General features: G+C 31.5%; 1 protein-coding gene across 2 annotated transcripts in view; it reads left to right on the top strand.

Annotated features, from left to right (window-relative positions):
* The window catches only part of LOC145259198 (calpain-D-like), a 153,244-nt gene that overhangs the window by 35,198 nt on the left and 92,167 nt on the right, over nucleotides 1-25,879 (top strand). Inside the window, exon 1 of one of the 2 annotated variants that reach the window (XM_080117027.1) lies at nucleotides 25,055-25,190. The exons of the other annotated variant lie outside the window; for it this stretch is intronic. The gene's annotated coding sequence lies outside the window, so the exon portion shown is untranslated. Of the gene's footprint in view, nucleotides 1-25,054; nucleotides 25,191-25,879 lie in introns of those variants that run through there. 2 annotated transcript variants of the gene reach the window in all.

Here is a 25,879-nt window from a genome sequence, read left to right as displayed (position 1 = left end):
ACCGGGTATGCTTGCTATGTACTTTTTAAAGTTCTTTTTCATAAGCTCAGTTGCTCCTATGATGACTGGTATAATTGAAACGTCTTTTAATTTCCAATTTCGTTTCATATCATACATCATACTTCATTACTATGTGCAACCATGTGCTCTCCTTTTCTTTTTTTTTTTTTTAAATTACATTTTCACTCCAAACAAGACACAGTGCCACTTTGATGTAGGGGTTACATCAAGGACATGAGTTGCAGGGATAGTATGTAGGGAGTTGAACAGCAAGATTACACTTAAACTTCTGCATGTCAGTATAGTTTGGGAAGCAGGAAACTGAAAGGGAATTCATAAGTCTAGAAATTCTGGGGAAGAAACTATTAGAGTAGAAGGCTTTCTTACATCTAGGGATCTCTACTGTGTAAGGGTGGGACTTTTCTGCTTATGGGGGTCGTCGGGGGTATTTACATCAAGTGGGTATAAGTGCTAGTAGTTCATCAGAGTATCCACCATTAGAATACTTGTAGAATAGGTAGAAGGATGCAAAATTTCATTGATGGGACAGAGGCTGAAGCTTAGATGACAGTTCAGAACTTATCAGGTTGGCGACTCTCTTTTGAACCCTGTCCAGGAGCGAGAGACTAGTAGCATATGCACCAGCCCAAATGTGACAGCAATACTCCATACATGGGCGAATAGTGGCCTTATAGAGGGTGGCATAAGTAACTTTAGCACGGTAGAGAGAGCCCACCTTCTTTGCAACAGCCTGGGCAATGCTCTCGATATATCTGTTCCAACTCATGTTCCCTGTGAACGTTAAGCCGAGGAGTTTGAAAGAAGTAATTTCAGGTAATGTATCTTTAGCAATAGCTATTGGTGGTTGAGAAGGTTTCTTGTAATTATTGAAGGAAACAAGCTTCTCTTGACAATGCTGTTGTGTGCCATATTTATTTATTTTTTCTCAGTCGTCTTCTATTCTTCTGCTTCTTCTTGTCTTAGCTATGTTGTTGTCTCCCACATTGGCTTACAAGTATAAAACTAAAATAAAACAACTAATAAAAGAAGACACAGACTCCAACACATTCTGTAGATATCAGTGGTACCTTAAACGCTAATGTACACGTCTTAGTTTTCTGTTGAGGCCTCTCTCCTGATCTGTTTTGAGCAATCCAGGCTCCGAGCACATACAGCACCTGGCACTTCCAAATAGTCATCCATTTTAGTATTGGCCAGACTCAACGTTGCTTAACTTCATTGATCTGACATGATTATGCTGTATATCAAATAAAGACTGCCATAAAACTAGCTCCCACCCCTAAATTCATGGACTCAAATTTGGAAATCTGCCCCGTCTTTTGTTTTAGTAACTGCCACACCTTGATTAACAATTCTATTTCCGATCGCCTTTGACTTGATGAGCCACTTTCGCCCACCCCATCGTCTTTCTACTCATCTATTTCCTCTTTTTTTTTTTTTTTTTTTGAATCACTTCCTAACACTCTAGATGACGTCTGTAATATCATACTGCAACCAATAGTAAAGGAGCTTTATTTCAAAGGCTAAGTATCTGGAGAGCCTTGTCTATACTACAATCAGAAGTGAGAACTAATGACATGGCAATCTGGTTTGAATCACAAACTGCCGCTAACTGTCGCAAACTGAAAACTATCCATAAATTAACTCTAACATTTAAATCTATTGACGGAAATCTTAAAAATATCGTCTTAGTGTCAGAGTGACCAATAAGCGAAAATGTATATATATATATATATATATATATATATATATATATATATATTGTTTTAACAAAGTATTTTACCTGCATCTCATCCTTCCAAAGTTTGGAAAAATGAGATGTAGGTAAAATACTTTTTCCATGTTTTTCCATATAAGGAAAATGGACTCCATACTGTTCATTATTAAAATGTTTTTTATTCAATACATCTGACAAAAGGCTGTTCTTGTGAAAATTTTCAAACGACATAATGTTTGAATTCGTCCGAATAGTCTTGAAACAATTGTAACTAACGATGAAATACACTATTTCTTGCTATTCCTTGATGTCTTGATTTTCTTAAAACAATATATGAATGCTCAATTATGAAATATGATAATTTTGTAGCTTACAGTTTAAGTCATCTCATTTTGATTTAAAACTTATTGGTATATGAGCGATTACCAAATTTTCAATTATATAAACCCAGTAAAATTTGTTTTACTGGTAATTAAAAATCAATAAATATTTATTATTTCATCATTAATACGAGTTATAGGAAACTTGAGTTTAAAACAAAAATGAACAAAACGAGTAATTAATAGAATCGTTTTTGGCATTGGAAAATAGACATAAATTTTTCTGTTTCTGATTGTGGTACTCTAAAAAAAGTTCTGATTTTTTTTATTCCAGCTTCTGATTCCGATTAATCATCCCAACACTAGTATTTATTTGTATATCTGTAGACCTGTAAAGTTGAGTTTTTTCCCCTCTGACATTGATATTAAAATAAACTTTTTAAAATACTCAGTCATGGATACGTGAGCGACTTCATAACAGTTAACTAATTTATTTGTATATAAATATATATATTAGTAACTGAACAATTCCAATATTTTTCCTGATTCCAATATTGTCAATTCTGTTCTAAATTCCCAATTTCGATATAATTCTCTGACCTTTTATGAATAGTTTGTCATTATGTTTATCATTGTCCTAATGGGAAAAAAATATTGATTTTTTTCTCTCTTCAGACTATATGACCTTTCAAAAGGACATACTAAATTCATACATTATGGGAAATTCCATACAATTCTTTGAGTTTTTTTTTTTTTTTTTGCATAATTTTTTTTTTTTTTGATTTGCATAAATTAATAAATTTTATACATGTTCCTTTTTTTTTTTGTTGCATAATTTTTTTTTTGGGGGGGGGATTTGCATAAATTAATAAATTTTATATATGTTCATTTTTTTTTTTTTGCATAAATTTTTTTTTTTTTGATTTGCATAAATTAATAAATTTTATATGTTCATTTTTTTTTTAATTTTTTCACATTCTGGCATCTCTTGAGTTTTTATTTATCCATTCTTAAGTTTGAAATAGCATTTTCATCAGCTCGTAATACTTAAGTTTAGAGATATAATGGACTTGAGAAAGAGGGATGAATAAAAACCTGGCCAGAGATAAGTTAGTTTAGAAATCAATTTCTTAAAGCCATCCAATGCATACCAGCATGTAAAACAAACATTAAACTGAATATGATGTCGAGGATGAATATAATAGGTTTTCGTTATTTGAACGACAGCATTTGACATCACAAAGGCCTTTGATATTGTTTAGTACAAACGTTTGAAAAGGAGATTTTAATGGTATGTCCATGTTGAAAGAATGGTTTAAAATTTTAATGGTATATCCATGTTGAAAGAATGGGTGAAAATTTTAATGGTATATCCATGTTGAAAGAATGGGTGAAAATTTTAATGGTATATCCATGTTGAAAGAATGGTTTAAAATTTTAATGGTATATCCATGTTGAAAGAATGGTTTAAAATTTTAATGGTATATCCATGTTGAAAGAATGGGTGAAAATTTTAATGGTATATCCATGTTGAAAGAATGGTTTAAAATTTTAATGGTATATCCATGTTGAAAGAATGGGTGAAAATTTTAATGGTATATCCATGTTGAAAGAATGGTTGAAAATTTTAATGGTATATCCATGTTGAAAGAATGGGTGAAAATTTTAATGGTATATCCATGTTGAAAGAATGGTTTAAAATTTTAATGGTATATCCATGTTGAAAGAATGGTTGAAAATTTTAATGGTATATCTATGTTGAAAGAATGATTGAAAATTTTAATGGTATATCCATGTTGAAAGAATGGTTGAAAATTTTAATGGTATATCCATGTTGAAAGAATGGTTGAAAATTTTAATGGTATATCCATGTTGAAAGAATGGGTGAAAATTTTAATGGTATATCCATGTTGAAAGAATGGTTTAAAATTTTAATGGTATATCCATGTTGAAAGAATGGTTGAAAATTTTAATGGTATATCTATGTTGAAAGAATGATTGAAAATTTTAATGGTATATCCATGTTGAAAGAATGGTTGAAAATTTTAATGGTATATCCATGTTGAAAGAATGGTTGAAAATTTTAATGGTATATCCATGTTGAAAGAATGGGTGAAAATTTTAATGGTATATCCATGTTGAAAGAATGGTTTAAAATTTTAATGGTATATCCATGTTGAAAGAATGGTTGAAAATTTTAATGGTATATCTATGTTGAAAGAATGATTGAAAATTTTAATGGTATATTCATGTTGAAAGAATGGGTGAAAATTTTAATGGTATATCCATGTTGAAAGAATGGGTGAAAATTTTAATGGTATATCCATGTTGAAAGAATGGGTGAAAATTTTAATGGTATATCCATGTTGAAGGAATGGGTGAAAATTTTAATGGTATATCCATGTTGAAAGAATGCGTGAAAATTTTTAAGTCGTTAGATGTGGAACAGTTGAGGTAGTAGGGTTTGTTCACAGTGGACTGCCAAGGAAAACATGGGAGGAAGTGATAAGGATAGACTTGAGAGAACAAGGGATAAATAAACACCTGGACAGAGATACATTAGTCTGAAAGTCAGTAAGTAAAAGCCGTCCAATATATGTCAGGATGTACAATGGATGTCAAACCAAAATAGTGATGAAAGATTAGTAAAACAGAAATAGTCGTCCAACAGATGCCAGCATGTAAAACGAATGTTAAACGGAATATGATGATAATCTAATATATAAAAGGCCATATGTCTGTCTGCCTGTCTCCATATTTTCAAACTCTATCTCCTTCGAAACTAAAAATCGCAAAGCGGCGCTAGGGGTCTCAAATGATTGGATTTTTTATGGACCGTTCTTTTATGGGTCTTTAGCCGGTGAAAATAATTTTTAAGGGGTCAAAAATGGTTCAAAATTAAAAAAAATTATCATACATTTTGTAAATTCATCTTAGTTTATTTTTAATTTTAATTTTTAATCAGTGCATATGCGTGCCACGTTGGTAGAGTGGTAACGTCACCAGCTTTGAATGCTACAGTTTCAATTTTGATTCTAGCTGATGGCACCCAAGTACCTTTTATTTTTAACTTTTGAAATCACGACTCTATAATAATAATATATAGAAAATTTGAGCAAATTAAAATATCATATTTTAGTGTATTTTATGCCGGAGAAAAGCCCCTCCCCCACTAATGTATTATATATAGTATATCTATGTTGAAAGAATGGATGAGAATGTTTTAAGTTGGTTGATAGGTGACTGGTTACTTTTAATGCATCTAAAACCAAGCTTCTATCTTTACATCATCAACGCTCTGATGCCCATCTGGCATCAATTAAAATGAATGGCTCTCGTCTTGGGGAGGCGTTCATGTTTTGACAAGCTTTTGGGCTTAATCTTTACTTTGAAATGGAACACATATATCAAATCCATTGCTAAGGTCGCTGGAAAAATGGTAGGATCCTTCTACCGCTCCAGTAGATATCTCACTCCTGATGCAATTCTCTACCTATATAAAAGCCAGGTACGGCCAATGATGGAGTACTGTTGCCACATCTAGGCAGGAGCTGCTAGAAGAAGCTTATCCTGTCTTGACAGAGTTCAAAATAGACTTCATAGCCTAGTGGAAGATGCTCTTTTTTCTTCTCTGCAACCTCTCTCCCACAGAAGAGATGTTGCAAGCCTGTCTCTGCTTTATCATTATTTTCATGGCAAGTGCTCATCTGAGCTTCCATCTATGGTCCCCCCACCCCGCCAAACTTCCATAAAAAACACTCCTCTAGCCAAAACCACTATCAATAATTTCCCACACTCTTTATCTGTGCCTAAACCTAAATGCAGATTCCATGAACGAAGCTTCTTTCTTAGAACTGCACGCCTGTGGAACTCTCTTCCGTTTGCCTATTTTCCAGCTGACTATAATCTTCAAGTCCAACGTAAACAACTTCTTGATGAACCGTCCTCCCTAAGTAATCCAATTTACAAAATTTCCACTACTTATGTTTACTATGCTATAATCACATTAACTAATGTATACCCATTAACCTTTATCCTCGAGTGGCCTCCAGGCCTTGATAAGTGGTGATTCCTGTGTAAAAAAAGAACAGTTGAGGTAGCAGGGTTTTTTTTTTTTTTAGCAGGGGACGGCCAAGGAAAACGTAGGAGTTAGCGATAAGAATGAAATTGACGGAAAGGGAAATAAATCAAAACCTGGCCAGAGATAGGTTAGTTTGGAAGTCAGTTTCTTAAAGCTGTTCGATGCATACCACCATGTAAAAGACAAATTAAATAGATGATGATGATGATGGGGTGGGAGAATACAGATTATATCCTTCAAGATCAACAGCGCACATACTAACTTTAACATCTCATGGGATCAGTGAATCTATTGATGCGGTTTTCATTATTTGAGTGGTAGCACTTGACATATAATTTTTATATTTTGGTATGATTGAACCTAGTAATTAATTCCCATTCATCCGTTTGTTTGTTCGCACTTTTCTCAATAAACACGCCTTGGACTTTTTGGAAAACAAACGTTAGTCATGGTGAAAGTAAATTTTTGCCAGAACGGATTTTCCGGGATAACTCTGGTTGATCTTCTAGGGGCCATTATAGGGGCAAAATTGCTCCCCAAATTGTTCATCTGTTCATACTTTTCTCAATAACCAGGTCTTGGATTTTTGAAATTTTGCACAAACATTAGTCATAGTGAAAGTAAATTTTTCACTTGTGGAGGGGGACCCTGCATGTTCAGCTTGTTTTATATGGAAATCGCTTCAAACGAGGCATGAAGCCACTTGATTTAAAGAGCTAAAAAAAATAATACCTTAAGGTTAAAAACTCGTCAATGATACATGTTAGATGGAATAGATTCTGATCCAGAAAACAGCAATTCTTCCCTCTTTGTCAGAAACATCGCTTCTGGAATGTGAGGATTAAAGAACAAAATAAGGAAAGCAAGAGTTGCGCGGAAAGTAACCCCAAGATCCTCTTTCTACTCCCCTTTGCTATGCTTTGACAAGGAGACTTTGATGGTATAGTCATGTTGAAAGAATGGATGAGAGTTCTTGAGGTAGCAGGAAAGGGGGGGGGAAAGGGAAAAGGCCAAGTGAAACGTGGTAGTGATGAGAATGGAAAGATGTTTAGTTCTCTCCCACTGCAAGAACTTAGAAACCAGAGTTGGAAAGAGGAAAGGCCCTCTCACCTGCAAAAAGTGCCTAGGCAACCCTGTCAGCATTCCCCGGTGAGGGCACCTCAGGTGATTACCAATAAACTAACCCCTTCTCAAAGAGGTAAGGTAAAGCCTGGGAGGGTGGACCTCCTAGAACTGCGCAGAACTAAACTCCCACAGCAAAATAACATGGGCTGGATCGTTATTGGAATGGTCTAATCTCTGTTGATTTTGGGGGGAGGGCGAAGAGGAAAATCCCTAGCTGGACTAGTTAATGATGAGAATGAAATTTGAAAGAAAGAGGGATAAAAAAAAAAAATGACCTGACTAGAGATGGGTTAGTTTAGATGTCAATTTCTGAAAGCCGTCTAGTACATGCCAACATGTAAAACTAATGTTAAACGGTATATGATGATGACTTCAAAGATGATTTTAATTTTCCTCAAAACGGGAAATTTCTTTTTAGTTAATATAAAAAGAATATTGAATATTAATTAAGATCTGGCCAAAGATAGGTTAGATTAGATGTCAATTTCTAAAAGTTGTCCATACCAACCTATAAAACGGACGTTAAATCGATAATGTTGTCTGTGGAAGCAACACGCGTTGTTTGCAATTTCAGTCGCAAAGGAGACCAAGACAAATATAGGAAATAACTTCAACTCGCTTTTTCTTTGTAGCAACAACCGTTGTTAGCATATCATTAAAGGTAAAATAATCTATATATATATAAAAGCGAAAATGTGTGTATATATATATATATATATATACACACATTGAATTTTCGTTGTGTCTGTCGAAAGTTTTTAGTGGATACACAAACATACACATATATATATATATATATATATATATATATATGTGTGTATGTTTGTGTATCCGCTAAAAACTTTCGACAGACACAACAATCAGGTCATCTGACGCATGCATAGAACTGGTCGTCGTCACGAGGGGACGGTTTTTGTTGTGCCCCCCCCCCCCCCCCCCGTCGAAAATTGTTGATTTCGGGATGAAAAAATTAACGTTTTTGGCCAATTTTTCTATATTTTTCAGGCGAAGGATGGGGCTTCAATATGATACCGAGTTTGTGAATATATATATATATATATATATATATATATATATATATGTGTATGTTTGTGTATCCGCTAAAAACTTTCGACAGACACAACGAAAATTCACAAACTCGGTATCATATTGAAGCCCCATCCTTCGCCTGAAAAATATAGAAAAATTGGCCAAAAACGTTAATTTTTTCATCCCGAAATCAACAATTTTCGACAGGGGGGGGGGGGCTCAACAAAAACCGTCCCCTCGTGACGACGACCAGTTCTATGCATGCGTCAGATGACCTGATTTACTTTAAATAGTTGAAGAACTGACTAGATTAGCTCAGTTGGTTTGTTATCTAAACGTTTTGGGTTTGAATCGTGGTGTGAGATGTCTTCTTTTTTTTTTTTTTTTTTTTTCGATTTTTTAAATTTAAATATTGAATCAGTGTTATTTAAGCCATTTTTCGTGTAACGAGTTGTTGACTGGAGCATTCACGCAAATCTTCCGCATCTTCAGCTACTCGCAAAAAGTGTGTTCAGTTCCTACACTGACATCAAATTGTGCGCTTATTATCTCTGTAGACACACAACAGTTCTTATCCATGAAATTCTTTATTTGGCCAATCAACTCTGGTGTTCTGACTTCTTTACTTCTCCTACCCCTCTCATCATCCCTGACAGACTCTCTGCCTTCCTTGAATCTCTTATGCCACTTAAAAACTGATGCTCAATGCATGCAAGATAGTCCAAAAGCAGTCTTAGGCATTCCATGCGTTTCTGTGGCATTTTTTCCAGGTTTAACCAGAATTTTATTGCATATCGTTTTTCTAAAGTGTCCTCATGTCCAGATGCATTTTTGAAACTCACCAGCTGTGATAATAAGGCTTTAGTAGGATGTATTCCGATTCCTGCTGTAGCTGTTCATTTGAACCTGTAATCATAAAAATTCGTCAGTCATCTCATAAGATATGTAGCAACAACATACTGAATTTTCAAGAATCTACAACAATTTTAGACGCCTGTACAAAAAAGCCTAGAAACTTATTTAAGGCACCTCGTATGTATGTGAGAGTCTGCGTTTACCTTTAAAACTATATCTCCATCCTCTTCCTCCTTGTCAAAGATAGGTTAGACTGGATGCCAATTTCTAAAAGTGTCCAATGTATGCTAGCATGTAAAATGGATGCTAAACCAAATATGATGACGTCATGCAAGAGTTCAGGATAGTATCTTTGTTGCTAAATGCATAGATTTTGTTGATAGATCTTAAAAATATCCATAAGAATACCAAGTACATTGTAGATCATCTGTTGGGCAATCGATGACAAAATCAGCTCTGTGCAAAAGCTGAAGAGATTGTCTTAGCAGCTATTAATCCTGTTTCTTTGAAGATGCTTTTCAACATAAAACAAAAGATTGTCTCTTTTATAGATTCCATAGACCAAAAATGGAAACCATGAAACGAATGTGGAGAAAAAGAAAAGAAACTATTGATCCAAAATTCAGCATTTTCTCTTCCAGCCATTTTTCACACGTCAGACCGTATTATCAGGCTAGTGAAAAGAACATGAGAATCGTCGAGTTGCAGAAAATTCTTCACTTTGGAACAATTCAATGACTGCGACAAAAATAAAATGTGATTGAGCTCTAATATTTTTTTTTGATCCGCCGATTTATCGGAGAGGAACCTATGTTTTCAATGGCGTCTTTGTGTCCGTCTGTACGTCTGTTATTCCGGACGATTGTCAGATAACCGTCTATTAGTTTTTCCAGAAATTTTGCTACAAATTGTATTTCATATAAATAGATGTGCCCAGTAAAAAATTTTTTTTTTTTTGCGAAATTTGCCATTGCGTCCCCAGGGGCTAAAAAGAGGTAAAAAAAAAAATGCCCCCAAAATGGCCCAAAATGACACTTTTGCCCCATAACTTTTGATCCATCCATTAGATTTTTCTGAAACTTGACCAAAATGTGGAGCCCATTGTTCTTAATATAAATCCAGTATGGGTGACACTGGCAAAATTCTGGTTCGCATCCCTCTGAGACTTTTAGTGCTAAAAAACTTGCCTTTTTGGAGCTCTTTTTTCATATTACTCAAAAACTTGATATGTTTGTCTATATGATGGTTTTCCATGGTGCTGAATTTAAATATACATGTTTTAAGATGTGAAACTGCACCCTTTGTCCATTTTCGCTGGGATTCGGTATTCCCAGGTGCTCAAAAGGGGTTACAAATGCCCCCAAATTGTAAAAAATGACACTTTTTACCCCATAACTTTTGCCCCATCCATTAGATTTTTCTGAAACTTGGCGAAAATGTGAAGGCAACGTTGGCCCTTCATACTTCTCACATTCATCATTTCTTCACTATATTTTGTGGCATCATCTCACATGCAGCACCAGAAGGGGACCACGCATACGCGGCTTGTTTTTCTTAATAAGAATTATTTGGAAACCATAAATTTTGGGAGATTTTCAGTTGCATATTCTGATTCCTTGTACAAAAATACACTTATACAGTAAATTTCATTTTTTAGTCTTGTGTTTTAACAAAGATATGACATTTTTACTGAAAAAGTAGTGTAAAAAATGTGACGAAACGCATATGGTCTTAAAGAGGGGAAAATATCCAAACGTGTGAGGTACAAAAATAGCCATAACTTCCTTAATTTTAATCAGATTTTAAAAATTTAAAAAGATTCTTTCTTAGCTCATCAAGCTCTTTCTATGCATACCAATATTGAAATATTTCAAGCTATTTCAATTTTTTCATGTGTATTGCTATTCTTATAAGACATTCACAGCAAGAACTTTCCTTTTGTTATGGGAGGACATTTTGCTCATAAAAGTATTAAGATATTCCAATTTCTTATAATAATATTAAAAATGTATTATTACTATTAAAAAAATTACATTATTATGGAATATAAAAGTGTTCATTTTGGAGAGATCCTGTAACTTTCTAAATTATGGAAAGGTAAGGTATTCCATTTGGAGTGATTTTGCAATGATGTTCCTGAATTTTTGAAATGAGGACTGGTTATTCATATTATTTAGATTCATTGGACTACTGTTCTCATCTTGAATGTGATTTTCGGAACGTTTCCGCTGATGTAATCTCCGACCTTCTTCAGGTGTATCTTGTCAAACTTGGGAATGTTTCTGTCGAACTCGGGAATTTGGACGGAATTTTGAGTGGAACCCTTTATTTACTTCATGGGGGTAGCGTGCTCTTGTTCCGTCAGTCATGACTGGATAGAGGTCCAAAGTAATTTGCAATTGTATTTTTCGGTGGCCCACACTGAGGATTGAACCTTCAACATTCAGGAAAATATCACTTTAACAAAAGCACGCTACCCCCATGAATACAAGATACACCTGAAGGAGGTTTCATCAACCAAAATGTTCTGAAAACCACACTCAAGATGAGAACAGTAGTCCGATTAATACAAATAATACAAATGATTCTGCAATATTCTAAAATGTGGAATATTAAAGTATTCTATTTTGAGCGATTCTGGAATGTTCCATCCACCAAAACTATAAAAGAACGCTGTTCAGTAAACTCTTTAGTTTTGCAGTTAAGTTAGTTAAGCAGATGATCAATGAGTGTAGTTGTCAGTCGCTAAGACACTAACTACTGCTGACTCTGGCAAAATTCCTAGGATAATTCTCCAGCCAAAAGGAACCCATTTAAAGAATCAATTACTTTGATCCTTTAAAGAAAAACTGGACTTTTGGTAAATATAAAGATTTCTGTCTTTCTCTTTGACAACCCAAGAAATATTATTTCGGTATTCTCTTTTAATCAGTCTTCTGAATAAAAACATTAGACTCAAGTTAGAATTGATTATCTCCCTTGGATCTTAATAAATGCTTTCAAATTTCTAGTAGTACAATAAGAACATATTCAATATTTGTAAATATTGGTTTGTTTTTATGTTAAAATGTTTCCTGGCTTTCGACTTGTTTTATCTACAATAAATATTTAATTTTTTGTAATTCTGAGTTTTTAGGGTTTAAAAATTTTTTTTTTTTTTAAATATTTGTTGTGTGTTTAATATCCCCTAAGCACAAGCATGTAACATTTCTTTTATGCTAACCTTGAACGGAATTACCATGAGAAATTTTTTTTTCCCAAGAACTTTACATCTGTGGAAAATATTACCATGGAATTGCTTCCCTACCAACTACAACATGGTCATTTTCAAATCCAATATTAACAAGTACTTGTTATAAACCGTCTTCATAAGTAATCAGATTTAGTTCATTCCATTGTTTTAAATCCTTTCAGAATATTCTTCTTCATTCAATCGACAAACTATTCATCTCATTAATTCTCATTCTCGAGTTGCTTTTGAGCTTAATAAGTGATGACTTATTATCAAAATCATTGTGTCCTTAATTAAGTAGTGATCTTCATTTAAGAATATTTTTTTATAATAAAATTAATGAATGAATGAGGACTTCTGTGTATTCTTACTTCCAGCCCTGAACCCCATATTACTATTTTTAAAAGTTAAGAAATTAGAAAAAAAATAAAGCAAAACATCTTTGTTGTATTATTTAGATTCTTAGGTATGTCTTGTTGAACTTGAGAATCTGTATGGATCTATCTATAAAAGTGAAAATGCCACTGTGTGTGTCTGTCTGTGTACATTTCCCTACCAAATAACTCCGTCAATTTTCGGTCTATAGACTCAAAATTTGACATACGGGGTATTAAGATTTGAGAAAATCTGTTTAATTGGTTTTGCGGACAGAAATTTGGCTGTTAAGGAGTCAAAGTTCAACGATTTGACCTTTGAGAATTCTCCCAAACTCCTCCGCTAATTTTGGGTCTAAACGCCTGTAAATTTTAGATATAGGTTACTTGGACATGGATCTAACTTTATAATATAACTTTATAATTTGATTTGAGCCCAAAACAAATGTTAAGGGGTCATATTTGGGGTCAAAGTTTTAAAAAATTGGCCTCTGCGGTCTCTACCAAATTACTCAACCAATTTTTGGTCTAAACATTGGAAATTTTACATAAAGTGTATTCTAGACAGAGGGCAAGCTTTTTAATCGTTTTTCTGCTGAAAATATGGCTTCCAAGGGGTCAAAGTTCAAAAGATTTTACCTTTGTGGTCTCTAGCAAGCTATTAAGCTAATTTTGGGTCTAAACATTTGAAATTTTACATAAAGGGTATTCCGACATGCAGCCAGCTTTTTAATCAGTTTTTAGGGGGTAAATTTGGCTGGCAAGAGGTCAAAGTTTACAGAGTTGACCTTTTCAGACTCTACCAAACTCCTCTGCCAATTTTGGGTCTAAACATTTGAAATTTTAGATGTAGGTTACTTTGACATGGGTCAAAAATTTTAATTCAATTGAGCTCAAAACAAATAAATGTTAAGGGGTCAAAATTGGGGTCAAAGTTAAAAATAATTTGATGGCTGCGGTCTCTACCAACTTTTCTCAATTGTAGTTAAGGAAGCCTATTATATAGAAAGGCATTACCGTACATATTCACATATTTTAATATATACATATGCACATAAAGTTATGAACAGTACATAGGACCCGTGCAAAGCCGGGCGGAACTGCTAGTTTTAAATAGAATCGTTTAGTGGAAGTCTTAAGTAATATATTATTCTCGAGATTTAGTATTGCCTGTACTGAGGATTGAACTTTCAACCTCATGTTTTCTGGAAGTTGAAGGTTCAATCTTCAGTACAGGCAATACTAAAAATACAAGTACAAATTACATAATACTTTTTGAAACAAAAGTTATCTCAGAGTTCTCTTTGAAATTCTATATAGCTTACTGAGTTTGACAAGATGCACTTGGAGATGGTCGGAAATTACCTCAACTGAAACATTGAGAGAATACACCCAAGATGAAAACACTAGTTTGAATAATACAAATTATTAATCCTTATCTCCGAAATTCTGAAACACCTGTTCTATATTATAAAACAAACAAACAAAATAAACTTAATCTGTTTCACCTTTGAATTCCTTATAGTCTTTACTCAAGAAACATTATTTAATCTTGGTATAGAGTTTTGTTTTCAGTTTAATCTCCAGACAAAAGAGGCAGAAATATATTTATGTTATGAGTTAAAATAGAAAAGTGAAAGACCTAAAACTCAAGGTTCCACTCAGCTGTGGTGTGTGTGGGCTTTATCAAGAGAGGAGAATCTAAAGGTGGGACAAGACAAGATAAACCAACAGGTGGGAAAAACGTTGAGTTTTCTTTTCACTTTTAATTTAAAGCATCAGATTTATTTTTATCCTTTTATTATAATTCATATTACCTTACGTGTAACGTTTACTTGTTGAATTTTCCAAGTTAGACCAAGCTGTCTTACATATCGATACTTAATTTAGACTAGCCTATTCTTTTATTATTTTTTCCTTCCATTATAGTTATAATGTTATAATTTATTTACATTTAAGGAAGCATTCCATTTTGAATCTGTCTTACATATCAGTACTTAATTCGGACTAGCCTATTTTTTTAATTATTTTTTTCCTTCCATTATATTATTGATTTATTTACATTTAAGGAAGCATTCCATTTTGAATCTGTCTTACATATCAATACTTAATTCGGACTAGCCTATTTTTTTATTATTTTTTTCCTTCCATTATATTATTGATTTATTTACATTTAAGGAAGCATTCTATTTTGAATCTGTCTTATATATCAATACTTAATTCGGACTAGCCTATTTTTTTATTATTTTTTTCCTTCCATTATATTATTGATTTATTTACATTTAAGGAAGCATTCCATTTTGAATCTGTCTTACATATCAATACTTAATTCAGACTAGCCTATTTTTTTAATTATTTTTTCCTTCCATTATATTATTGATTTATTTACATTTAAGGAAGCATTCCATTTTGAATCTGTCTTACATATCAATACTTAATTCAGACTAGCCTATTTTTTTAATTATTTTTTCCTTCCATTATATTATTGATTTATTTACATTTAAGGAAGCATTCCATTTTGAATCTGTCTTACATATCAATACTTAATTCGGACTAGCCTATTTTTTTATTATTTTTTTCCTTCCATTATATTATTGATTTATTTACATTTAAGGAAGCATTCCATTTTGAATCTGTCTTACATATCAATACTTAATTCAGACTAGCCTATTTTTTTATTATTTTTTTCCTTCCATTATATTATTGATTTATTTACATTTAAGGAAGCATTCTATTTTGAATCTGTCTTACATATCAATACTTAATTCGGACTAGCCTATTTTTTAATTATTTTTTTCCTTCCATTATATTATTGATTTATTTACATTTAAGGAAGCGTTCCATTTTGAATCTGTCTTACATATCAATACTTAATTCGGACTAGCCTATTTTTTTTATTATTTTTTCCTTCCATTATATTACTGATTTATTTACATTAAGGGAGCATTCCATTTTGAATCTCTTACATATCGATACATAATTCAGACTTTTTTAAAAAAAATTTTTTTTTTTTTTATATTACATTTTCACCCCAAACAAGGCACATTGCCACTTTGGTGTAGGGGGCTACTATCAGGGGCAGCAACTACTGGGGCACTATGTTGGGATTTGGGCAGCAAGATGTCGGCTCACGTTACACTTTAACTTCTGCATGTCAGTACAGTTAGGGAAGCCGGGACCTGGAATGGAATTCCAGAGTCTAGCGGTTCTGGGGAAGAAACTACTGGAGTAGAAAGATCTTTTACATCTAGGGATTTCTACTGTGTGGGGGTGGGATTTAGCTGCCTTTCGGGTTTGTCGAGTGCGGGTGTCTAACCTATTCTTTCATTTTCTTTCTTTATTGATTTATTGAGGGGGGGCGCTCCATTTTGAAACTGGCTTTTTAGTGTTTTTGTCAGTTTGTTTGTAGCTGTACTGGTCACTGACAACTAAATTCAATAGCAAGGATTGGCAGCAGATTCCTGAACCTTTCCCCTAAACAGCACAACTGCAGACAATTGGTCTCCTCATTTGAATTGCGTCGGAAAATAGCTGACCTTTCTTTTTTCTTTTTTTTTTAATATATATTTAAAAAATTCTTTTTAATTAGTCATTATTTTGTTATGAATACATTTTGGCACCACTCCCACTGACCACGAGCATCATGTTCATTGTCGATGCGTTTCTGCATATTCTAAAACAGGCAAGGATGTTCAGTAACTTCTCGCTATGCAGAATGATGATAACAATGTTGCATCAACACATGTGAATCTATTTATCTGTTTCCTACAGCAGTATGATACAAGGGTTGGGAAAGTATGATATCATAAAGGAATAGATCTCTGGCTTGAAAAAATGCCTGGGTAGCCCCGTTGGTATTTCCCGATAGGGTGCCTCAGGCGATTTAGAATAAACTCCTCAAAGGTTGTGAGAATCAATTCCAATGTAAACAAGTTCTTGTTGAGCCGTCCCCATAAATAATTAAATTTTACCCAATTTACACCATTAACAATTACTATACGGCAAAATCACGTTGACACATCAGTTCCCATCAGATCACTGAAGTTAAGCAACATTGAGCCTGGTCATTACTCAAATGGGTGACCAATTTGATAATTCCAGACGCAGTATCTAGGAGAATGTCGATACCTCCCTGCAAGAGGTGCAAAAACCTAACGTCATCATCTCCCCTAACGGGGATATACATGCGACTGGGGACCGCTTGTGAATTTCATACTTCCATGGAACTTCCTCCTTTGGAAGAAGCCAGTTAAACCCAAATAGGGTTAATGCCGTTTCACACAGACACACATTAACAATTACTACACTACCACATTACATTCATTAACCCTTATCCTCAAATGGTCTTAAGGCCTCATTAAGCGGTGACTCATAATTAAAAAAAACATTCTTCTCATAGACAGGTCTGTAAACCTACACGCACACCATTTAGAAAACACTGGAACAAATACATTGAGGACATTGCAAAGAAGGTGGGTTCCCTCTACCATGCTAGAAAATTATTTACACCTTATCAAATCTCACTCTTGAATGTGCGTCGTGTGATATAATCTCACCAATTCTCGCTCTTATGCACCTGATACTGTGACATCTCAATCTGATGACAATCACGCCATGTATTGACTAATGCTTTGCATTCATTTAACCCAATTCTGGTGTAAACCTTTTCAAAATAATTTGCAGCTGTGTTCATGACAGATTTTTGAACTCAAATAACTTCCAACTAAAACATTTTTTTTTTTTTTTTGCTATTAGAACTAATCCGCTTTTTAGAAGCACGGAGAAAATTGATTTCAAAACATGAGGTTAGAAAGAACAACCACAATGCAAATTTTTATTTTTTTAAATGTACAAATATTCATTTAAAGTTTCAAATTTTCGGCTTATAACAAAGCCTTTATCAGGATTTTTTTTTAAAAACAATATTTTTTTTTTTTTTTTTTTTTTTTTGCTTACTTGCCATGGTTCATTTTGCATAGTTTATTTGTTGAAGATGGTGATTGTGTATTGTCCAGTCCAGTGGGTAGGCACCCATTCATGCGCAAATGTGTAGCTATTGGAAGTAATTTACTTTTTAGAAGCACAGAGAGAATGAAATTCAAAACATGAGGTTAGAAAGAACGACCACATGCAATTTAAAAAAAAAAATAAACAAATATTCATTTATTTAAAGTTTATGATCCAAAAATTTGAAACTTTCATTGAAAGGATCCAGCTCAACCGACCCAGAGTGAATGTTGTTACAAGTCAAGCAAATAATAATTAAGCCCCACTCAAGTTCCACCATTACTGATCGCATTGTCTCACCATCTAACACTTATTAACCTTTATTGATAGTCAGCTATGAGTGACCAAAAGGACAAGTCATTTTCTGCTTCTCAATCACTCTTAGATGAAAAATCAGGCATAGGATTTCTTATTTTGAATCAATAAATTTAGGAGTCAGAGTTAGTTCATGGACAGTCTTCAGTTTGGGATTGTTGATGACTGTTGATGACTCAGAAGTATCCTGAGAAAGATCGGGGAGATTGGAGTCAATAAATTTAGGAACCAGAGTTAGTTTATGGACAGTTTTCAGTTTGGGATTGTTGATGACTGTTGATGACTCAGAAGTATCCTGAGAAAGATCGGGGAGATTGGGGTCAATAAATTTAGGAACCAGAGTTAGTTTATGGACAGTCTTCAGTTTGGGATTGTTGATGACTGTTGATGACTCAGAAGTATCCTGAGAAAGATCGGGGAGATTGGAGTCAATAAATTTAGGAACCAGAGTTAGTTTATGGACAGTTTTCAGTTTGGGATTGTTGATGACTGTTGATGACTCAGAAGTATCCTGAGAAAGATCGGGGAGATTGGGGTCAATAAATTTAGGAACCAGAGTTAGTTTATGGACAGTTTTCAGTTTAATACAATGTGATTGTGTCATATATAATACAATTATTATATACGGCACAGTCATGTTGACACACCGGTTCTCGCCAGATTACCAAAGTTAAGCAATGTTGAGCCTGGCCAGTACCAGATGGATAACCATTTAGGAAGGCGAGGTGCTGTATGTAGCGCAAGGTAAAATACCAGGTTGAGAAACTGGTACAGTCTATCCTTCTCTCGAGGGTAGATGAGACTCTCTTAAGCCGTGGTAGGCACTCCATCTAGTAATGGCGTCACGATAAAAAATAACCTTGATAGCCCTGGCGAAGCATCAAGTATTCACCTACGGACAAGATTAGAATTATACTACAAACTCGTGTGGTGAGTTCAATCTCGGCTGCGGACATGCTGGATGGATGGATGGATGGATCAAAAGCAAGCGGTGCTTCTAGTTTTGCTTTTTATTAAAATTGGTTTTCCAAAACTTTATTCTTTTAATCATTTTCTGAACAAAAAGTAAAAACCACTACACAATTTTCACGCATTTTCATCTTTTTAAAAAATTTCATGAATATTTTTAGATTTTCAATAAAAGCACCTTGGGCCAGATTAAAGACTTTGGCAGACTGGATCTGATTTGCAGGCCATAGTTTGGAGGTCCTCTGCTCTATTCGAAAATAAAATCTAAGTGTGTGGTAGATTCCACATTTTAAATCCTTTGTGCCAATAAAATTCAAGTGCATGGAGAGATATTAAATATAAATGTTTAGAAATATCACATTACTTGTTTCGAAGGTCACTGTCACAAGAGAAGCACCAACCTCATTCAAAGGTTTTATATTCACATAAAACCTTGGAATGAATTTAACAAAGGCACTTCCTGAAATTCAATCTGTACAATTTTATAACATTTGCGATTAAATTCTCCCTGCTCTATTTTGTGAAGTAGTTATCATTTGGATTAATCACATTGAGTATATGAAAGTTTTTCAGAAGGTACGTGCAAAAATGAATTGTCAATCACCAAAATGTAAAAATATTCTTTCACTTATGACTCACTAAACTTCAGGAAATTGATGAATTTTAATGAAATTTTCAGTATTTATTAATGTAATAAATTCTTAATTTTTGTTTGAGTATTAGTATAAACACCCTATATTTTGTGTAAAGTTATATCTCAAAGTGCCAAAAAACATGATTTTATTTTATTTTTTTGGAAAAGAAAGCACCACAGAAATAAACAATTTTTAATATATATATATATTATGAAAATATATATATGTATATATATATATTATGAAAAAATATATATATATTATGAAAAATATATATATATTATGAAAAATATATATATATATGAAAAATATATATATATATGAAATATATATATATATTATGAAAAAAATATATATATATTATGAAAAAAAATATATATATTATGAATAAAATATATATATATTATGAAAAAAAAATATATATTATGAAAAAAAAATATATATATATTATGAAAAAAAAATATATATATATTATGAAAAAAATATATCTATTATGAAAAAAATATATATATATTATGAAAAAAAAATATATATATTATGAAAAACAAAAAATATATATATATTATGAAAAAAATATATATATTATGAAAAAATTATATATATATATATTATGAAAAAAAAAATATATATATATATTATGAATAAAAAATATATATAATGAAAAATATATATATATATATTATGAAATATATATATATATATATCATGAAAAAAAAATATATATTATGAAAAAAAATATATATATTATGAAATATATAATATTTATCATAAAAAAAATATATATATATATCAATATATATATATCAATATATATATATATTATGAAAAAAAAATATATATATCATGAAAAAAAATATATATATCATGAAAAAAATATATATATATTATGACAAAAAATATATATATTATGAAAAAAATATATATATATTATGACAAAAAAAAAATATATATATATATTATGACAAAAAATATATATATATTATGAAAAAATATATATTATGAAAAAAATAAATATAAATTATGAAAAAATATATATATATTATGAAAAAAATATATATATTATGAAAAATATATATATATATATGTTATGAAAAATATATATATATATATGTTATGAAAAATATGTATATATATATTATGAAAAATATATGTATTATAAAAAAATATATATATCATAATATATATATATATATATATATATATATATATATATTATGAAAAAAAATATATATATTATGGAAATATATATATATTATGAAAAAATATATATATATATTATGAAAAACAATATATATTATGAATATATATATATATATATATATATATATTATGAAAAAATATATATATATTATGACGAAAAAAATTATATATATTATGAAAAAAATATATATATATATTATGAAAAAATATATATATATTATGAAAAAAAAATATATATATATATTATGAAAAAAAAATATATATATATATTATGAAAAAAAAATATATATATATTATGAAACAAAAATATATATATTATGAAAAATATATATATATATATTATGAAAAAGATATATGTATATATTATGAAAAAAAATTATATATTATGAAAAATATATATATATATTATGAAAAAAATATATATATATTATGAAAAAAAATATATATTATAAAAAAAATATATATATATTATGAAAAAAATATATATATATTATGAAAAAAAATTTATATATTATGAAAAAAATATATATATACTTATTATGAAAAAAATATATATATATTATGAAAAAATATATATATATTATGAAAAAAATATTTATATAATGAAAAAAAATATTTATATAATGAAAAAAAATATATATATATTATGAAAAAAATATATATATATTATGAAAAAAAATATATATATATTATGATAAAAAATATATATATATTATGAAAAAAAAATATATATTATGAAAAAAAATATATATATATTATGAAAAAAATATATATATATTATGAAAAAAATATATATATTATGAAAAAAAATATATATATTATGAAAAAAAATATATATATTATGAAAAAAATATATATATATTATGAAAAAAATATATATATATTATGAAAAATATATATATATATTACGAAAAAATATATATATATATATTACGAAAAAAAAAATATATATATATTATGAAAAAAAAATATATATATATTTTGAAAAAAATATATATATATATATTGTGAAAAAAATATATATATATTATGAAAAAAAAATATATATATTACGAAAATATATATATATATATATATTACGACAAAAAATATATATATATATATTATGAAAAATATATATATATATTATGAAAAAAAAAATATATATATATTTTGAAAAAAATATATATATATTATGAAAAAAAATATATATTATGAAAAAATATATATATATATATTATGAAAAAAATATATATATATTACGAAAAAAATATATATATACTATGAAAAAAAAATATATATATTATGAAAAAAATATATATATATATTTTGAAAAAAAATATATATAAATATTATGAAAAAAATATATATATATATTTTATGAAAAAAAATATATATATATTCTGAAAAAAATATATATATATATATTATGAAAAAAAAATATATATTATGAAAAAAAATCCCTAAATTACTTGTTATCAAATCACTATAACTTAAATTAATTTTTTGACTTGACGATATTATCATTGAATAATGTATTGTTTATTAAACAAGATCTTGTTGAGCCGTCCTCTTTAATTATCCAAATTCTACCCAATCTATACCATCAACGATCACAACACTACCACCTTACATCCATTAACCCTTATCCTCGAGTGACCTTCAGGCCTTGATAAGTGGTGATTTCCTTGTAATAGAAAAAACTTTTCACCAAAATAATAATATGATTGCAAAAAATATTTCAGATAATTTTAATGAGAACAGTTTACCGGAAATCGCACAATGATGGTATATAATATTATTCACACAACGTTTCGGTCATTGTAACCGCAATCTTCTTCAGGTGTATCTTATTCAACTTGGAAATCTTTCAAAATTCTCTGCAGATTCCTGAGTTTGACAAGATACACCTGAAAAAGGTCGGAGGTTACATCAACCAAAACGTTGTGTGAATAATACTCAAGACGAGAAGAACAGTAGTCCAAATAATCAAAATCTTTTTTATCTTTGAAATATTTATGTTGAACTTTAAAATCGAATTTCAAAACTGAACCTTTATTTAATCCTTGTTCTCAGTATAAAGGACTAGCCTGGGTGCCTGGCGTTGCCCGGGTGTTTTGAGGTGTGTTGAGCCCCCCCCCCCCCAAAAAAAAACAAATTGTAGTAGGCAAACAGGCTCAAACCCGTGACACAAATGGGGAAAAGAAAATGGAGTTGTGTTGTAAGGGTGTTGGTTGAGCAAAAAAAAAAAAAATTGCGAGCACAAAAAAAAAAAAAAATTGCGAGCACAAAAAAAAAAAGAAAGGAGTAGTAAACAGGCTTGAACCCGTATCGCGAAGGAGGAAAAGAAAGTGAAAAAAACGTCACATGTTTGCTGTTGCGCCCATCGCCAAACCGGAAGTGATGTAGGTTTAAATAATCATGCATGCTTCATTTGTTTGTTTTTTATTAAATTTTCTTACCATTTTGTTTTAGCCAGGGATGAGGCATCCTACCGGATACTAGACATTTACCCGCAATTTCATACATTCCAACCAAGAGATCTTTTTAAGATTCTAATCACCCTTTTAAGTGCAATTGTTTGTGTCTCTTTGGCACTTGGTTCAGTAGGTATATTCGCCAGGTAGTTTTTTCAAATTTTTTCATGAGTCTGGTTGCTTTCATTATTACTGAAATGATGGTGATCTCCCTAAAATTTTTAATTTTCTTATTAGTTTGTTCAAACTGGGGATGGGGCATCCTACCAGATTCCACGGTCCTGGATATGACCTTAAACTATATCCGATGGCGAGGCCCCAGCTTGCAGGCTTTGGGGAGTGTGGAACCACCCTTTAATTGCCATTGTTCCGAGGTCCACTCTGACCTGAAGTGGTATTACCTGTTAGGGTCCCAACTATGGGTTGAATAGAAACTGACTTGGAAAAAAAATATATTCTATTAAAAAAATTTTCTTCAAAATCACTAAATTCGGCATTAAATGACCTGAAAAGGGTTGATATGCCATAAAACAAAAACAACCAACCAACCTGCCGGATTCCAAACTTTCACTTACTATCTTATATATTCCAACCAAGAGATCTTTTTAAGATTCTGACGGTCCTTTTAAGGGCAATTGGTTTATTCTCTCTTGCACTTGGTTCACCGGGTATATCTACCAGGTAGTTTTTTTTTTTTTAATTCTTTTTCATGAGTCCAGTTGCTCCCATGCTTACTGGAATGATAGAGATCTTCCTAAGATTCCAATTTCTTTTCATGTCGTACATAAGACCTTGATATTTCGTTATCTTCCCTGCAACCTCTTTCCCACAGGAGAGACGTTACGAGCCTGTCTTTGTTTTATCGTTACTACCATGGCAGGTGCTCGTCTGAACTCCAATCTCTGGTCCCCTTTTGCCAATATTTCATGAAAAACACCCGTCTAGCTGAAACCACTGTCCAAAATTTTCCCCACTCCTTATCTGGGCCAAAATCAAAACGTACATTCCATGAACAAAGCTCTGTTCCGGTTGCCTGTTTTCCACCTGACTACGACCTGGATGTCTTCAAGTCCAATGAGAACAAATTTCTGATGAACCGCCTCCTTAAGACACTTTATCAGATCTCCAAAACTAACGTACTGTACACACAATAACCCTTATCCCCGAGTGGCTTCCGGGCCTTGATAAGTGGTGACTACCTTGTAAAAAAAAAAAAAAATCTTTTCTCTCTCAGCTCTGTTTAACCCAGCTTCGTTGGGGAGACTGACTTCTACTAAGGTTGCTTCTTTCTCTTTTTTGTCCCATATCACGATGTCAGGTTTAATAGCTCCATTTTCTCGGTTCGTAGCTGTAGGGATCTCTCAACAGTTGATCCCTTTTTATTGCCTACAACACTAAGATGTAGGAAAGGGCATCACATTTTTCCCCCAGGGTTGCTGCACTTAACTTTGATTCTCAAGTACCTTATTTTTAAATCTTTGGTATGATTGAGTCAAAGATTTAATCCCAGTTTCCCGGTTCTTTAACCAGTATGCTGCACACAAACACACATATAAATACTAGGGGCGTTCCAAAAGTAATGCTTCCTATTTTTTATTCCACCCATAAAAGAGAATTGCAAATTGCTTTGTTATGATGACTAAACTTCTGCATTCATTACCTGAAAGTTTCATCTCTCTGTTGCAGATATTCTTAGTGTGAGACTAAGAAAGCAACCCCCTGTTGTAAGCATGCGTCAGAAGCAGAAATACATCATTGAATTCCTGACAAAAGTACACTGAGATTGGACTGATATTGAGAGGTCGCAGAGCTTATTATGAAAGGTTTTATGTGCAAATAAAACCTTAAAACAAAGTTAGTGTGTTTCTTTTATCACAATTTATTGAACATAAAAATTGACACTATCAGTGTGCTGAAAAAAAAAATGGTATGACCTAAAAGCGGTTTCTTGAATAGACACGAAAAAGAATTATAATAACCCCTTTCATTCTAATAGATGTCAATCAGTTCGGTTTAAGTCTTAATCAAATCCTCCCTATCTTATATAGTAAAGTAGTTAAACCTAATATCATTTGAATTGTTCAGATTACTTAATCATGTTGACTTACTGGTTCTCGTTGGATTATCTAAGTTAAGTAACGTTGAATCGTACTAAATGGGTGACCATTTGGGATTTCCCGATGCTGTATGTGCTCTTCGCTTTTTTTTTTTTTTTTTTTTTTTACATGGAGGTCACCACTTATCAAGGCTCGGAAGCCACTCGGGGATAAGGGTTATTGCATGTACAGTAATCAATGGGATAGTATCGTAGTAATCATTAGTATTGGAGATTTGATAGTGTCTTACTTAAGAGGGTGGTTCCCAGTCATCCTGGACTTCTCCTTGCCACTGGACTCGAGCAGTGCCGATTCAAATGAGGTGTAGTTAGGGTTAGGGTTTTATCACAGTTTATTGAGCATGAAAATTTATGTGTGCTGAAAAAAAAAATAGTATGACCTAAAAGTGGTTTCTTGAATAGACACGAAAAAGAATTAGAATAACCC

This window comes from Euprymna scolopes, chromosome 34 (assembly GCF_053919585.1).
Source record: "Euprymna scolopes isolate OS-2025 chromosome 34, ASM5391958v1, whole genome shotgun sequence".
Lineage (NCBI taxonomy): Eukaryota > Metazoa > Mollusca > Cephalopoda > Sepiida > Sepiolidae > Euprymna > Euprymna scolopes.
This window is presented reverse-complemented; position numbering and strand designations above follow the sequence as displayed.